General features: G+C 45.0%; 1 protein-coding gene across 1 annotated transcript in view; it reads left to right on the top strand.

The window, feature by feature from the left end:
• Positions 1-16,324, top strand: part of LOC124031415 (coiled-coil domain-containing protein 3-like) — a 50,232-nt gene that overhangs the window by 29,805 nt on the left and 4,103 nt on the right. The gene's annotated exons all lie outside the window — the stretch shown is intronic.

Genomic DNA, 16,324 nt, shown 5'->3' with positions numbered 1-16,324 from the left:
ATTTGTCACATACACATGGTTAGCAGATGTTAATGCGAGTGTAGCGAAATGCTTGTGCTTCTAGTTCCGACAATGCAGTAATAACCAACAAGTAATCTAGTACACAGTACACAGTGTAAGGGGTTAAAGAATATGTACATAACGATATATGAATGAGTGATGGTACAGAGCAGCATAGGCAAGATACAGTAGATGGTGTTGAGTACAGTATATACTGTACATATGAGATGAGTATGTAAACAAAGTGGCATAGTTAAAGTGGCTAGTGATACATGTATTACATAAGGATGCAGTCGATGATATAGAGTACAGTATATACGTATGCATATGAGATGAATAATGTAGGGTATGTAACATTATATTAGGTAGCATTGTTTAAAGTGGCTAGTGATATATTTTACATCATTTCCCATCAATTCCCATTATTAAAGTGGCTGGAGTTGAATCAGTGTCAGTGTGTTGGCAGCAGCCACTCAATGTTAGTGGTGGCTGTTTAACAGTCTGATGGCCTTGAGATAGAAGCTGTTTTTCAGTCTCTCGGTCCCAGCTTTGATGCACCTGTACTGACCTCGCCTTCTGGATGATAGCGGGGTGAACAGGCAGTGGCTCGGGTGGTTGTTGTCCTTGATGATCTTTATGGCCTTCCTGTAACATCGGGATGTGTAGGTGTCCTGGAGGGCAGGTAGTTTGCCCCCGGTGATGCGTTGTGCAGACCTCACTACCCTCTGGAGAGCCTTACGGTTGTGGGTGGAGCAGTTGCCGTACCAGGCGGTGATACAGCCCGCCAGGATGCTCTTGATTGTGCATCTGTAGAAGTTTGTGAGTGCTGTTGGTGACAAGCCAAAAGCGCCTTCTTCACGATGCTGTCTGTGTGAGTGGACCAATTCAGTTTGTCTGTAATGTGTATGCCGAGGAACTTAAAACTTACTACCCTCTCCACTACTGTTCCATCGATGTGGATAGGGTGGTGTTCCCTCTGCTGTTTCCTGAAGTCCACAATCAAATCCTTAGTTTTGTTGACGTTGAGTGTGACACCACACTCCGAGGGCCCTCACCTCCTCCCTGTAGGCCGTCTCGTCGTTGTTGGTAATCATGCCTACCACTGTTGTGTCGTCTGCAAACTTGATTATTGAGTTGGAGGCGTGCGTGGCCACGCAGTTGTGGGTGAACAGGGAGTACAGGGGAGGGCTCAGAACGCAAAATAGAGGATGTTGACTGGAGAGTAGGATGTGGGACGCGGCTGAGAGACAAGGAGAGGCATACAGGTTTTTTATCCATCTATGGAGTTTTCTACAATGAGCAAAGAACAGAAATGTATTAGACTGTACTTCTTGTAATGGCTATTTGACCAAGAAGGAGAGGGATGGAGTGCTGCATCAGATGAACTGGCCTCCACAATCACCCAACCTCAACCCAATTGAGATGGTTTGGGATGAGTTGGACCGCAGAGTGAAGCAAAAGCAATCAACAAGTGCTCATCATATGTGGGAACTCCTTCAAGACTATTGGAAAGGCATTCCTCATGAAGCTGGTTGAGAGAATCCCAAGAGTGTGCAAAGCTGTCATCAAAGCAAAGGGTGGCTACTTAGAAGAATCTCAAACATAAAATATATTTAGATTTGTTTAACACTTATTTGGTTACTACATGATTCTATGTGTTATTTAATCGTTTTGATGTCTTCAGTATTATTCTACAATGTAGAAAATAGTCCAAATTAAGAAAAACTCTTGAATGAGTAGGTGTGTCCAAACTTTTGACTGCTACTGTAGGTAAAACATTTTAGTAAAACTTTAATTGGGTAGTTCATCTGTAGATGCTCTACAGGTTAACCCTAACCCTTATTCTAAACCTAATCCTAACCGTAACCTTTGCTTGTTTGTTGATATTAGGACCATCTTTAGAGCATTTACAGATGGACTATCTGGACTGTTCAAATTAAGTGTGACCAAATTATTAGATCAGTTTCAAAGCCCTGTCCCGCGGTCCTGACTTGAATTAGGTTGAGGGAAAAGTGTGCCTCATACGCATTGTAAGATACTGAATGCTAGTAAACATGCTGATGACTATGAAGGCTACACATTTCTCCATAACCTATCCATGGTTCACCTCAGAGTTTCAGTGTCAAGATCAACGCCAGTGATTGCATCATAGAGTCCTGTACGGTCCCTTTATAGAAGCAAAAAATCTGCCATTTCAACGTCTTTAGACGCCATTCATTGAATTCAAGATTTACATCAGTCTTCTCTGTTTCCAATCATGTGCTGACTGCACATAAAAGCATTCTTTCACAGTGAAGGAATAAGAATTGGCTTATGTTTCCATTAATGACCACATCTCAGCTCAAATCTGTAATCAGAGGCAAAGCCAAGGAAATGCACAATGTTTTTCTTATGATTACACTCGTATTACAAAATAACTGAAAGGAATGGCTAGGCCCACAGGCTGGACTGTATGACAGCACAACGCAATCATATACTGTCATCATGCCACACAGGCATGACCGTTACTGCTGTGTAAGAATGACATTCTAGGGATTTCACATGTAAAACGAATGATAATTACCCAACACACATGCTGTTATGATTATAGTCGTCAATTTACTGCGCTAGACTGAAAATATCATGCCCATGGAGGTATCTTCAACTGGGACCCACAGCTGTTTTCCCTCAAAAACCTTTAAGATGTCCCTCTGATAACATGGGCAAATGGCTGGAAATAAATGTATTAATGAAGAGATGAGTGTCAAAATAGCATGTTATGTCAATGATTCAATGGAACCTGGGTACCTACCGTTATGGCCACAGTGATACATCATTCATCTGCCACTTGTGATTAGTATTTTTTGGTTTGGTTGCGTAAACACTGAGAAAGCACTGAGCTGCAGTAGGCTGAAACACCTGCATTTTGGAGCTGCCTTAATCAAGAAAGCAAAACATAACATATAACATCTGAAATGGCATAGCAGTTCAGACGTCTTTTGTCCTCGTCTTGTCGTGTCCTGTATATATATATATATAACTTTTTTTCACATACATTTTATTTTTATTTTCCATCAACTCATCTTCAAAACACTCTCCTGCAACCTGCCTCACCAATTTATATTTATAAATAAGTATTATTTACCTCAAATCTGCAATCCTCCAAGAAGCTAGCCAGAAACTCCAAGAAGTTAGTCAGAAACTAACCAGAAGCTAGCCAGGAGCTAGCCAGAAGCTAATCAGAAGCTAGTTAGCTTCTTTACTGGCAAATCGTTAGTATTCAGCTAACCACGGTTTGTGGTCATCAGCTATCCTTTAGCTCGAAAATCTATCGCCAGTTTTGTACGACGCAGCGTGGCTCGGAACGGAACATACCGGACCAATTTTTCTCTCCATGTCCTTGGATTTCAAATGCTCTCTGGACATTCATTCCCGGATCTCACAGCTAGCTAGCTGCTATCCGTGTGTCTATCTGCTCTCGTCGATTCCAGAGCAAACATAAATTACTCCGGAGCTAGCCAGCTCCGTCAATCACTCCTGAGCTCCGTCAATCACTCCTGGGCTGCAGTCACCTATCCGGACCCGTTTTATTGCCTACACGGAGCCCCACCGGGCCTTCACAACTGGATTGCCGACGTTATCTACCCGTTATCTACTCTTCTGTCGCGACATTACCTGAACGCCCATCTGCGGCCTGCTAACCGTTAGCTGTCTTACCGGCTGCTCTCAGAATAGACAATCGGACAATTTATTTATTTTTATTATTATTATGTTTCTTCTTGGGTCTCTATAACTATATCTATTGTTTTTATTTATTTTTTTGTTGTGTGATTTGGACTAATCCCCTCTACCACACGGAACCCCACTAATCTACTGACGGAACGCCAGAGGTGGCTAACAACAGACCTCCATCCTATGCTAGCTTGCTACCGATGTCCTGGCCAGCTGTCTAAATCGCCGTGACCCCCAAACCAACCACTCCACTCACTGGACCCTTTTGATCACTCGACTAAGGATGCATCTCCTTAATGTCAATATGTCTTGTCCATTGCTGTTCTGGTTAGTGTTTATTGGCTTATTTCACTGTAGAGCCTCTAGTCCTGCTCACTATACCTTATCCAATTTATTAGTTCCACCACCCACACATGCAATGACATCTCCTGGTTTCAATGATGTTTCTAGAGACAATATCTTTCTCTTCATCACTCAATACCTAGGTTTACCTCCACTGTATTCACATCCTACCATACCTTTGTCTGTACATTATACCTTGATGCTATTTTATCGCCCCCAGAAACCTCCTTTTACTCTCTGTTCCAGACGTTCTAGACGACCAATTCTTATTGCTTTTAGCCGTACCCTTATTCTTCTCCTCCTATGTTCCTCTGGCGATGTAGAGGTGAATCCAGGCCCTGCAGTGCCTAGCTCCACTCCTATTCCCCAGGCGCTCTCTTTTGATGACTTCTGTAACCGTAATAGCCTTGGTTTCATGCATGTTAACATTAGAAGCCTCCTCCCTAAGTTTGTTCTATTCACTGCTTTAGCACACTCTGCCAACCCAGATGTTATAGCTGTATCTGAATCCTGGCTTAGGAAGACCACCAAAAATTCTGAAATTTTAATTCCAAATTATAACATTTTCAGACAAGACAGAACTGCCAAAGGGGGCGGTGTTGCAATCTACTACAAAGATAGCCTGCAGAGTTCTGTCCTACTATCCAGGTCTGTACCCAAACAATTTGAACTTCTACTTTTAAAAATCCACCTTTCTAAAAACAAGTCTCTCACCGTTGCCGCCTGCTATAGACCACCCTCTGCCCCCAGCTGTGCTCTGGACACCATATGTGAACTGATTGCCCCCCATCTATCTTCAGAGCTCGTGCTGCTAGGCGACCTAAACTGGAACATGCTTAACACCCCAGCCATCCTACAATCTAAACTTGATGCCCTCAATCTCACACAAATTATCAATGAACCTACCAGGTACCCCCCCAAAGCCTTAAACATGGGCACCCTCATAGATATCATCCTAACCAACTTCCCCTCTAAATACACCTCTGCTGTCTTCAACCAAGATCTCAGCGATCACTGCCTCATTGCCTGCATCCGTAATGGGTCAGCGGTCAAACGACCTCCACTCATCACTGTAAAACGCTCCCTGAAACACTTCAGCGAGCAGGCCTTTCTAATCGACCTGGCCGGGGTATCCTGGAAGGATATTGATCTCATCCCATCAGTAGAGGATGCCTGGATATTTTTTTTAAATGCCTTCCTAACCATTTTAAATAAACATGCCCCATTCAAGAAATTTAGAACCAGGAACAGATATAGCCCTTGGTTCTCCCCAGACCTGACTGCCCTTAACCAACACAAAAACATCCTATAGCGTTCTGCATTAGCATCGAACAGCCCCCGTGATATGCAGCTGTTTAGGGAAGCTAGAAACCGTTATACACAGGCAGTTAGAAAACATTTACATTACATTTAAGTCATTTAGCAGACGCTCTTATCCAAAGCCAAGGCTAGCTTTTTCAAGCAGAAATTTGCTTCCTGCAACACTAACTCAAAAAGTTCTGTGACACTGTAAAGTCCATGGAGAATAAGAACACCTCCTCCCAGCTGCCCACTGCACTGATAGGAAACACTGTCACCACTGATAAATCCACCATAATTGAGAATATCAATAAGCATTTTTCTACGGCTGGCCATGCTTTCCACCTGGCTACTCCTACCCCGGTCAACAGCACTGCACCCCCAACAGCAACTCACCCAAGCCTTCCCCATTTCTCCTTCTCCCAAATCCATTCAGCTGATGTTCTGAAAGAGCTGAAAAATCTGGACCCTTTCTTTCTAAAATTATCTGCCGAAATTGTTGCCACCCCTATTACTAGCCTGTTCAACCTCTCTTTCGTGTCGTCTGAGATTCCCAAAGATTGGAAAGCAGCTGCGGTCATCCGCCTCTTCAAAGGGGGAGACACTCTTGACCCAAACTGCTACAGACCTATCCTACCATGCCTTTCTAAGGTCTTTGAAAGCCAAGTCAACAAACAGATTACCGACCATTTTGAATCTCACCATACCTTCTCTGCTATGCAATCTGGTTTCAGAGCTGGTCATGGGTGCACCTCAGTCACGCTCCAGGTCCTAAACGATATCTTAACCACCATCGATAAGAAACATTACTGCGCAGCCGTATTCATTGATCTGGCCAAGGCGTTCGACTCTTTCAACCACCACATCCTCATCGACAGACTCGACAGCCTTGGTTTCTCAAATGATTCCCTCGCCTGGTTTACCAACTACTTCTCTGATAGAGTTCAGTGTGTCAAATCGGAGGGTCTGCTGTCCGGACCTCTGGCAGTCTCTATGGGGGTGCCACAGGGTTCAATTCTTGGACCGACTCTCTTCGCTGTATACATCAATGAGGTCGCTCTTGCTGCTGGTGAGTCCCTGATCCACCTCTACGCAGACGACACCATTCTGTATACTTCCGGCCCTTCTTTGGACACTGTGTTAACAACCCTCCAGGCAAGCTTCAATGCCATACAACTCTCCTTCCGTGGCCTCCAATTGTTCTTAAATACAAGTAAAACTAAATGCATGCTCTTCAACCGATCGCTACCTGCACCTACCCGCCTGTCCAACATCACTACTCTGGACGGCTCTGACTTAGAATACGTGGACAACTACAAATACTTAGGTGTCTGGTTAGACTGTACACTCTCCTTCCAGACCCATATCAAACATCTCCAATCCAAAGTTAAATCTAGAATTGGCTTCCTATTTCTTAACAAAGCATCCTTCACTCATGCTGCCAAACATACCCTTGTAAAACTGACCATCCTACCAATCCTCGACTTTGGCGATGTCATTTACAAAATAGCCTCCAATACCCTACTCAACAAATTGGATGCAGTCTATCACAGTGCAATCCATTTTGTCACCAAAGCCCCATATACTACCCACCATTGCGACCTGTACGCTCTCGTTGGCTGGCCCTCGCTTCATACTCGTCGCCAAACCCACTAGCTCCATGTCATCTACAAGACCCTGCTAGGTAAAGTCCCCCCTTATCTCAGCTCGCTGGTCACCATAGCATCTCCCACCTGTAGCACACGCTCCAGCAGGTATATCTCTCTAGTCACCCCCAAAACCAATTCTTTCTTTGGCCGCCTCTCCTTCCAGTTCTCTGCTGCCAATGACTGGAACGAACTACAAAAATCTCTGAAACTGGAAACACTTATCTCCCTCACTAGCTTTAAGGACCAACTGTCAGAGCAGCTCACAGATTACTGCACCTGTACATAGCCCACCTATAATTTAGCCCAAACAACTACCTCTTTCCCAACTGTATTTTATTTATTTATTTATTTTGCTCCTTTGCACCCCATTATTTTTATTTCTACTTTGCACATTCTTCCATTGCAAAACTACCATTCCAGTGTTTTACTTGCTATATTGTATTTACTTTGCGACCATGGCCTTTTGCCTTTACCTCCCTTCTCACCTCATTTGCTCACATTGTATATAGACTTGTTTATACTGTATTATTGACTGTATGTTTGTTTTACTCCATGTGTAACTCTGTGTCGTTGTATCTGTCGGACTGCTTTACTTTATCTTGGCCAGGTCGCAATTGTAAATGAGAACTTGTTCTCAACTTGCCTACCTGGTTAAATAAAGGTGAAATAAAATTACATTAAAAAACAGTTGAATGTATCAACATTTTTCTAACTGGGTTGGCTGCCAGGTCAAAAATATGATTAGGATAGCATTCAAAGATGTCTATGACTATTATGTAGCTGTGGTGCAGGTGTGGATCATACATTGGAGAAAGAGGCACAGATCACAGTCCAGATTTTTCAACTCCAGACATTTTCAAGGGCAATTAAATAGGTATGTGTCCACAATGGAGCTTGTTCTGGAAAACCATAGCATTTACAATAACAATGACAGAAAGATGTGGAAATGGGGACTTTACTGTGGGTACCTCTGGTCAGAATGAAACACAAGCTCCATCTCTCCTTCCAAATGTTTTGGTTACCTGGAATTTGCTGTTAAGAGTTACCTGCTGAGTGGCCTGGCTGGTCTAGCAGTAATGACGCATCCTCCAGCACATACTGTATATACTATATACTGTATACAGTGTCGGCATAGGTTCTAATCTGGCCTACTGCTATTTGACAAAACCTCATTGTTTTTTCCCTATTTACTCAGTGATTGATAGAGCTATTGATACCATATCTTATGACAAACAACTTACAGTGCCTTCAGAAAGTATTCATACCCCTTGATTTTTTCCCACATTTTGTTACATTACAGCCTTATTCTAAAATTGATTAAATAAAAAATGGTCCTCATCAATCTATACACAATACCCCATAATGACAAAACAAAAACAGTTTTTTATACATTTTTGCAAATGTATTAAAAATAAAACCTTAAATATCATATTTAAATAAGTATTCAGACCATTTACTCAGTACTTTGTTGAAGCACCTTAGGCATCGATTACAGCTTCGAGTCTTCTTGGGTATGACGCTACAAGCTTGGCACACCTGTATTTGGGGAGTTTATATCCTGTTATTGCGAGGAGTTCCCCTTGGGGAACCCCCTCCCATTCAGCTGAAAAGGTGGCGCGGGGAATTCAAAAAGATTATTTCAAAATATTTAACTTTCACACATTAACAAGTCCAATACAGCAAATGAAAGATAAACATCTTGTTAATCTACCCATGTTATGCGGGTGAATGAGGACCCAAAAGCGACTTGGCGAAAACAGAGTTTTTAATCCAGTAAGAAACTTTTACAAAACAAAAAGCATAATACTACTCGTAAAGACGAGAACAGACTGGAGACTTGATCGAGAACTGCAGGTTGCCTCGGGAAGGCACTTGAACCTAGCAGACTCAGACACCTGCTCACCACGCAGCATCTGAGGGAAACACGACACGACAGGGCAAAACATAGACACAGCACGGTGAATTATAGATAAGGATCCGACGGGGCAGGAACGGAAAACAAGGAGAGAAATAGGGACTCTAATCAGGGAAAAGGATCGGGAACAGGTGTGGGAAGACTAAATGATTGATTAGGGGAATAGGAACAGCTGGGAGCAGGAACGGAACGATAGAGAGAAGAGAGAGCGAGAGAGTGAGAGAGGGAGGGGGAGAGAGAGGGATAGAAAGAGGGAAAGAACCTAATAAGACCAGCAGAGGGAAACGAATAGAAGGGGAAGCACAGGGACAAGACATGATAATTAATGACAAAACATGACAGTACCCCCCACTCACCGAGCGCCTCCTGGCGCACTCGAGGAGGAACCCTGGCGGCAACGGAGGAAATCATCAATAAGCGAACGGTCCAGCACGTCCCGAGACGGAACCCAACTCCTCTCCTCAGGACCGTAACCCTCCCAATCCACTAAGTATTGGTGACCCCGTCCCCGAGAACGCATGTCCATGATCTTACGTACCTTGTAAATAGGTGCGCTCTCGACAAGGACGGGAGGGGGAGGGAAGACGAACGGGGTGCGAAGAAAGGGCTTGACACAGGAGACATGGAAGACAGGATGGACGCGACGAAGATGTCGCGGAAGAAGCAGTCGCACAGCGACAGGATTGACGACCTGGGAGACACGGAACGGACCAATGAACCGCGGAGTCAACTTACGAGAAGCTGTCGTAAGAGGAAGGTTGCGAGTGGAAAGCCACACTCTCTGGCCGCAACAATACCTTGGACTCTTAATCCTGCGTTTATTGGCGGCTCTCACAGTCTGTGCCCTGTAGCGGCAAAGTGCAGACCTCACCCTCCTCCAGGTGCGCTCACAACGTTGGACAAACGCTTGAGCGGAGGGAACGCTGGACTCGGCAAGCTGGGATGAGAACAGAGGAGGCTGGTAACCCAGACTACTCTGAAACGGAGATAACCCGGTAGCAGACGAAGGAAGCGAGTTGTGAGCGTATTCTGCCCAGGGGAGCTGTTCTGCCCAAGACGCAGGGTTTCTGAAAGAAAGGCTGCGTAGTATGCGACCAATCGTCTGATTGGCCCTCTCTGCTTGACCGTTAGACTGGGGATGAAACCCGGAAGAGAGACTGACGGACGCACCAATCAAACGACAGAACTCCCTCCAAAACTGTGACGTGAATTGCGGGCCTCTGTCTGAAACGGCGTCTAACGGGAGGCCGTGAATTCTGAACACGTTCTCGATAATGATTTGTGCCATCTCCTTAGCGGAAGGAAGTTTAGCGAGGGGAATGAAATGTGCCGCCTTAGAGAACCTATCGACAACCGTAAGAATCACAGTCTTCCCCGCAGACAAAGGCAGACCGGTAATGAAGTCTAGGGTGATGTGAGACCATGGTCGAGAAGGAATGGGGAGCGGTCTGAGACGACCGGCAGGAGGAGAGTTACCCGACTTAGTCTGCGCGCAGTCCGAACAAGCAGCCACGAAACGGCGCGTGTCACGCTCCTGAGTCGGCCACCAAAAGCGCTGGCGAATAGACGCAAGAGTGCCTCGAACACAGGGATGACCAGCTAACTTGGCAGAGTGAGCCCACTGAAGAACAGCCAGACGAGTGGAAACAGGAACGAAAAGGAGGTTACTAGGACAAGCGCGCGGCGACGCAGTGTGCGTGAGTGCTTGCTTAACCTGTCTTTCAATTCCCCAGACTGTCAACCCGACAACACGCCCATAAGGAAGAATCCCCTCGGGATCAGTAGAAGCCACAGAAGAACTAAACAGACGGGATAAGGCATCAGGCTTGGTGTTCTTGCTACCCGGACGGTATGAAATCACAAACTCGAAACGAGCGAAAAACAACGCCCAACGAGCTTGACGGGCATTAAGTCGTTTGGCAGAACGGATGTACTCAAGGTTCTTATGGTCTGTCCAAACGACAAAAGGAACGGTCGCCCCCTCCAACCACTGTCGCCATTCGCCTAGGGCTAAGCGGATGGCGAGCAGTTCACGGTTACCCACATCATAGTTGCGCTCAGATGGCGACAGGCGATGAGAAAAATAAGCGCAAGGATGAACCTTATCGTCAGACTGGAAGCGCTGGGATAGAATGGCTCCCACGCCTACCTCTGAAGCGTCAACCTCGACAATGAATTGTCTAGTGACGTCAGGAGTAACGAGGATAGGAGCGGACGTAAAACGTTCTTTTAGAAGATCAAAAGCTCCCTGGGCGGAACCGGACCACTTAAAACACGTCTTGACAGAAGTAAGAGCTGTGAGAGGGGCAGCAACTTGACCGAAATTACGAATGAAACGCCGATAGAAATTAGCGAAACCTAAAAAGCGCTGCAACTCGACACGTGACCTTGGAACGGGCCAATCACTGACAGCTTGGACCTTAGCGGAATCCATCTGAATGCCTTCAGCGGAAATAACGGAACCGAGAAAAGTAACGGAGGAGACATGAAAAGAGCACTTCTCAGCCTTTACGTAGAGACAATTCTCTAAAAGGCGCTGTAGAACACGTCGAACGTGCTGAACATGAATCTCGAGTGACGGTGAAAAAATCAGGATATCGTCAAGATAGACAAAAACAAAGATGTTCAGCATGTCTCTCAGAACATCATTAACTAATGCCTGAAAAACAGCTGGCGCATTGGCGAGACCAAACGGCAGAACCCGGTACTCAAAATGCCCTAACGGAGTGTTAAACGCCGTTTTCCACTCGTCCCCCTCTCTGATGCGCACGAGATGGTAAGCGTTACGAAGGTCCAACTTAGTAAAGCACCTGGCTCCCTGCAGAATCTCGAAGGCTGATGACATAAGGGGAAGCGGATAACGATTCTTAACCGTTATGTCATTCAGCCTCGATAATCCACGCAGGGGCGCAGAGTACCGTCCTTCTTCTTAACAAAAAAGAACCCCGCCCCGGCCGGAGAGGAAGAAGGCACTATGGTACCGGCGTCAAGAGACACAGATAAATAATCCTCGAGAGCCTTACGTTCGGGAGCCGACAGAGAGTATAGTCTACCCCGAGGAGGAGTGGTCCCCGGAAGGAGATCAATACTACAATCATACGACCGGTGAGGAGGAAGGGAGTTGGCTCGGGACCGACTGAAGACCGTGCGCAGATCATGATATTCCTCCGGCACTCCTGTCAAATCGCCAGGTTCCTCCTGAGAAGTGGGGACAGAAGAAATGGGAGGGATGGCAGACATTAAGCACTTCACATGACAAGATACGTTCCAGGATAGGATAGAATTACAAGACCAATTAATAGAAGGATTATGACATACTAGCCAGGGATGACCCAAAACAACAGGTGTAAAAGGTGAACGAAAAATCAAAAAAGAAATAGTCTCACTGTGGTTACCAGATACTGTGAGAGTTAAAGGTAGTGTCTCAAATCTGATACTGGGAAGATGACTACCATCTAAGGCAAACATGGGCGTAGGCTTGTCTAACTGTCTGAAAGGAATGTTATGTTTCCGAACCCATGCTTCGTCCATGAAACAACCCTCAGCCCCAGAGTCAATCAAGGCACTGCATGTAGCACCCGAACCGGTCCAGCGTAGATGGACCGACATAGTAGTACAGGATCTAGATGAAGAGACCTGAGTAGTAGCGCTCACCAGTAGCCCTCCGCTTACTGATGGGCTCTGGCCTCTTACTGGACATGAATTAACAAAATGTCCATCAAATCCGCAATAGAGGCACAGGCGGTTGGTGATCCTCCGTTCCCTCTCCTTAGTCGAGATGCGAATCCCTCCCAGCTGCATGGGCTCAGTCTCAGAGCCAGAGGAGGGAGATGGTTGCGATGCGGAGCAGGGAAACACCGTTGATGCGAGCTCTCTTCCACGAGCCTGGTGACGAAGATCTACCCGTCGTTCTATGCGGATGGCGAGAGCAATCAAAGAGTCCACACTGGAAGGAACCTCCCGAGAGAGAATCTCATCTTTGACCACTGTGTGGAGTCCCTCCAGAAAACGAGCGAGCAGCGCCGGCTCGTTCCAGTCACTAGAGGCAGCAAGAGTACGAAACTCTATAGAGTAATCCGTTATGGATCGATCACCTTGGCATAGGGAAGCCAGGGCCCTAGAAGCCTCCCCACCAAAAACTGAACGGTCAAAAACCCGAATCATCTCCTCTTTAAAGTTCTGGTAATTGTTAGAACAATCAGCCCTTGCCTCCCAGATAGCTGTGACCCACTCTCGGGCCCGGCCAGTAAGGAGTGAAATGACGTAAGCAACCCGAGCTCTCTCACTAGAGTATGTGTTGGGTTGGAGAGAGAACACAATATCACACTGGGTGAGAAAGGAGCGGCACTCCGTGGGCTGCCCGGAGTAGCAAGGTGGGTTATTAACCCTAGGTTCCGGAGGCTCGGCAGGCCAGGAAGTAACAGGTGGCACGAGACGAAGACTCTGGAACTGTCCAGAGAGGTCGGAAACCTGAGCGGCCAGGTTCTCCACGGCATGGCGAGCAGCAGACAATTCCTGCTCGTGTCTGCCGAGCATGGCTCCTTGGATCTTGACGGCAGTGTTACGAGCCTCTGTAGTCGCTGGGTCCATTCCTTGGTCGGATACTTCTGTTATGCGGGTGAATGAGGACCCAAAAGCGACTTGGCGAAAACAGAGTTTTTAATCCAGTAAGAAACTTTTACAAAACAAAAAGCATAATACTACTCGTAAAGACGAGAACAGACTGGAGACTTGATCGAGAACTGCAGGTTGCCTCGGGAAGGCACTTGAACCTAGCAGACTCAGACACCTGCTCACCACGCAGCATCTGAGGGAAACACGACACGACAGGGCAAAACATAGACACAGCACGGTGAATTATAGATAAGGATCCGACGGGGCAGGAACGGAAAACAAGGAGAGAAATAGGGACTCTAATCAGGGAAAAGGATCGGGAACAGGTGTGGGAAGACTAAATGATTGATTAGGGGAATAGGAACAGCTGGGAGCAGGAACGGAACGATAGAGAGAAGAGAGAGCGAGAGAGTGAGAGAGGGAGGGGGAGAGAGAGGGATAGAAAGAGGGAAAGAACCTAATAAGACCAGCAGAGGGAAACGAATAGAAGGGGAAGCACAGGGACAAGACATGATAATTAATGACAAAACATGACAACCCATGATGTCTGATATATTTTAAAGGTTTTTCCAGCGAAAACACAACATATATTTATGTTAGACCACCACCAAATCAAAAGAAAAACACAGCCTTTTTTCCCAGCCAAAGAGTCACAAAAGCAGAATTAGAGATAAAATGAATCACTAACCTTTTGATAATCTTCATCAGATGACACTCATATGACATGTTACACAATACATTTATGTTTTGTTCGATAATATGCATATTTATATCCACAAATCTCGGTTTACATTGACGCCCTGTTCAGAAATGCCTCCAAAATATCCGGAGGAATTATAGAAAGCTACGCCAGATAACAGAAATACTCATCAGAAACTTTGACTAAAGATACATGTTCTACATATAATTAAAGATACACTGGTTCTTAATGCAACCTCTGTGTCAGATTTTTTTTAAACGTTACGAAAAAAGCCTACCATGCAATAATCTGAGATGATGCTCAGACGTAAACATATTTCTCCGCCATGTTGGAGTCAACAGAAATACGAAATTACATCATAAATATTTCCTTACCTTTGATGATCTTTCATCAGAATGCAGTGTAAGGAGTCCTAGTTCCACAATAAATCATTGTTTTGTTCCATAGTGTCCAATACTAGTGTCCAATTAGCTGCATTTGCTAGCACTTTCAGCTCACGTGCCCAAAAGCTGACGCTGGTCCAGGAGAACTTGGACGAAAACCTGCAAAAAGATATATTCCAGGTCGAATAAACTGGTCAAACTAAGTAGAGAATCAATCTTCCGGATGTTATTTTCATATATATCCAATAACGTTCCAACCGGAGCACACATTTTCATCTGCAGCCAAATGGAACGATGGTGACATCCACAGACAAATGCGCCACAGGGAAATTGTATTCTGCCAGGACAGTGACTATTTCCCCTCCCATTCGGTCAAAGTTCACACCAGAGGCTCCATTCCACGTTCTACTGAATAAGGACATCTAGTGGAAGGTGTAGAAAGTGCTAACAGATCCATATCTTATTTGGAAGGGAAGAGGCGATGACTTAAAATTAGACACGCATTCAGAATTTCACTTCCTGTTTGGAAGATTACCTGCCCTATGAGTTCTGTTATACTCACAGACATAATTCAAACAGTTTTAGAAACTTCAGAGTGTTTTCCATCCAATAGTAATCTAGGACAGAGTAGGATGCAGTTCACTATGGGCACGCAATTCATTCAAAGTGAAAATACTGCCCCCTATCCCCAACAAGATTTCATGCTTCTCTGCAGATCCTCTCAAGCACTGTCAGGTTAGATGGGGAGCTTCGCTGCACAACTATTTTCAGGTCTCTCCAGAAATGTTCAATCAGGTTCAAGTCGGAGCTCTTTTACGCCCTCTTCCAAATGGTAGCTATAAATGCAGAGGTTGCGCACAGTGCAGCAATATGATGAAGTGTGAAAGTTTCTGCCACCCACGTAGAGGAAAAAAATTCCAAATAAATGACATTGTTATGTGCTCCACCACCCATGTTATCTACATGTTATCTACATGATTATATGTCCATGTAGGCTGTGTTATGTAGGTAAAACCTCTTGTTCTCTGAAACAGAGAATTAGTGAACATCAGGAGAAACGACAGGGATTTTCCAGTCGCAGTACATTTTAATGATCAAAAACATGACATTTCTACCATTTAGATTCTGTGGCACAGAGAAGATATCAGACAGGGGAGGGGATATAAATAATACTCTGAGCGACAGAGAATGTTTTGGGATTTTCACTCTCCAGACATTATTTCCTGAAGGTCTTAATGATGAAATGCCCATGCATGTTATTTTGTAAATGTGAACATAAATTAATGCCACCACTTCAGATGACTCTGACGTTTTTCTTGCGCTGTACCCAATGATTTACGAAAACTTGCTTGCTGGGTCGATGTCCTCATTGTGGTTTTACAGATGTGTTTAACACGTTTTATGTTCACACTTTATTTGAATATTTATGAAATGCGCATTGTTATATTTGGTAACACTTACTTATTTTCCCTCGACTCCAACCACATTCGATGTATTGAACGGATGTGGGTGGAGCTATGTCTACATAAAGGTGCTAATTTAAAAAAACTCACAAAAGCTTTGACGAAGTCCGATACATAAAGCTTAATTAATAAAGAGCAGTGATACTATCAAGAGCAGTGTGCTGGTTTCTTGTTTTTTTCTCATCTTATTCAACTGTTACCATGTACCTGCAAAAAAGCGAGCTCAAATGTGCAAGTGTCTTTTGAAT

Source organism: Oncorhynchus gorbuscha, linkage group LG03 (assembly GCF_021184085.1).
Source record: "Oncorhynchus gorbuscha isolate QuinsamMale2020 ecotype Even-year linkage group LG03, OgorEven_v1.0, whole genome shotgun sequence".
In the NCBI taxonomy this organism is placed as follows: Eukaryota; Metazoa; Chordata; class Actinopteri; order Salmoniformes; family Salmonidae; genus Oncorhynchus; species Oncorhynchus gorbuscha.
This window is presented reverse-complemented; position numbering and strand designations above follow the sequence as displayed.